The 2,500-nt window shown below is 43.7% G+C and overlaps 1 pseudogene; it reads right to left on the reverse strand.

Annotated features, from left to right (window-relative positions):
• The window catches only part of LOC138031956 (uncharacterized), a 7,691-nt pseudogene that overhangs the window by 4,772 nt on the left and 419 nt on the right, over positions 1–2,500 (reverse strand).

Genomic DNA, 2,500 nt, shown 5'->3' on the forward strand with positions numbered 1-2,500 from the left:
GCAGATACCCTAAGCCGAGCCAGTCAGAGTGAGTCGACATTAAGCACTGAGGAGTTTGAAGTACGTTTACTAATCCAGATCTTGAAGGAGAAAGCAGACGAATGGAAGAGAGAGACTGATAGTGACCGAGTCTTGTCCCGATTGAGAGAAGTAGTTTTAAGTGGCTGGCCAGAGAATCGGGCAGCACTGGCTCCAGAGGTAAGAGAGTACTGGAACTTTAGGGATGAGCTGTGTATTTGTGGTGGCTTACTCATGAAAGGGGATCGTCTTATCACGCCCTCTAGTTTGCGCAGTGAGATGCTTGACAAGATCCATAGCAGCCATTTGGGAGTCGAGAAATGTCTCAACAGGGCCAGAGAAACTGTCTATTGGCCTGGCGTATGCGAGCAGATCAAAGAGAAAGTGGCCAAGTGTGAAATTTGCAACAAGTAGCGAAACTGAAAAATCAAAGAGCCTTTGTTACCCCATCCGGTAGACCGTGGCAAGTTTTAGCAGCAGACCTGTTTGTGTTACTTCTAGGAGAATTTGTGGTGCTGGTGGATTATTACTCCAAATATTTTGAACTAACACAGTTGAAAGACAGTACGAGCGCCACACTCATCAATTGTCTACAACAGCACATGTCAAGGCATGGAATACCAGAAATTCTTTATTCAGATAATGGCCCAGAGTTTAGCAGCTTGGAATTCAGACAGTTTGCGAAAGCTTATCAATTCCAGCATGTCACGTCGTCACCCCGGTTTCCCCAAAGCAATGGTCTTGCGGAGCGCACAGTGCAAACATCCAAGAAACTGCTCAAGAAAGCTTATGAGGATAAGAAAGATCCCTATTTGGCAATTCTGGAGCTGCGAAATACACCAATTCCTGGAGTGGGTCTTTTACCAACACAGTTACTGATGGGGCGTCGCACCAGAAGTATCATTCCTATTAAAAGCACGTTGCTTACACCAATGACATACAACACAAAGGAAGTTCAGAGTGCATGGAAGCAAGACAGCAAATCCAGAAAGAGTATTTTGACAGAAGCAGCAAGGCTCTTAAGCCTTTGGAGCCTGGAGATACGATCAGAATGCGACAAGGGAACACCTGGAAAGCTGCTGTACTTGTAGGAGAATCCAAAGCGGTAGAACCAAGGTCATATGTTGTGAGAGCCAACAATCATGAATACAGGCGAAACCGGAAAGATGTTCTCAAGACACAAGAAACCTCATACTCTGAGCTAGAAGACTCAGCCGACAGTTACCGCCCAGCTGAGGACACAAGACAGAACGAATCACATTGGGAGTTAACTTCAGATAGTTCCCCTACTATAAGCAGAGTTAGTGGTCGGGTCATTCGAGTTCCGACAAGATACCGAGAGTGACGTACTCGGAGTTGTGAGGTCACTGGACTGCTGATTGTTGAACTTGAAACTTGTCCGATTAAGGACGCATTTTAGAAACAGACAAATTTATGTGGTTAACTTGATTTAACACTATACTTTTAAGACTTAAGGGAAAGATGTAATGACAGATTAATGTTGGTAACATGTGGTTACATCCGGGACCCTTTGGTCTTTCCTTGCCCTTTTTTCTTTCCTTGGCTTCGTTTTCATATAGATAAAACCATTCATTAGTTTTACTGATTTTAAACGGAAATCTCTGGGATGACGGAGAAAGAAGAGGATGGTACTTAAATTCATTTTCGATAAAAATCTTTGCCCATTCCCATGCTTCAATATGTTGTTGCGTGCATGCCGCAGACGAACGCTCTATGATGTTTTTGACGGCTTCGCTTGACTGATCGAACCGGATTGAAGCAAGGAGTTGTGGTGTGAGAGTATTTTCATCGACTGAATCAAAATCTTCAATGTTTTCTTCCAATGACCTTTCGATCCATTCGTTGAACGTTCTATGGTTGTAGTGATCTGGAGGCATTTTTTCAATGTCGGCAAGTAAATCGAGTTGGAGTCCAAGAATTGAGAGAACGCTCCTTCGCTCAAAGAGGTAAAGACACCGAACGACATCATCTTCAGTAACGACTCCACTCTGTTCCTCTTTAAGAAACGTAGTTAAACGTTTTTCTCCACGGTTTAAATCAACGAGGCACGCTGGTGTGATGCGTTCTTCGTTATGATAAGAATCCAAAGTGTAAGCCTTCGTCTCCTGGCTAGTGAAACCGTTTTTTCCCGTTCTTTCTTTTCTCAAGTCTGACCTGGGCTCAAGAAATCTTGAAACGAAAGATGGAACGTTCTGAAAGTATCGCTCACTCGTGAGAGATACTTGCAGCACTCGAAGATAAAATTCGTATCCTCGCGCGGCCATGTAATATCCTCTATTTATCCAGTGCATGGATAGTGCTATCCACCCTTCCAACAAATTGGGCCTGGAATAAATTCCCATGGAGATGGTAATCAATGGCATTCTACACTGTCACAATGTACAAGGCAGTTGTATTTAATGCAAACAGAATTATACCGGCAATCTACACGATGGTGATTATAACCGGTACCGTATGCCTG

This window comes from Montipora capricornis, chromosome 14, assembly GCF_036669925.1.
Source record: "Montipora capricornis isolate CH-2021 chromosome 14, ASM3666992v2, whole genome shotgun sequence".
Taxonomy (NCBI): domain Eukaryota; kingdom Metazoa; phylum Cnidaria; class Anthozoa; order Scleractinia; family Acroporidae; genus Montipora; species Montipora capricornis.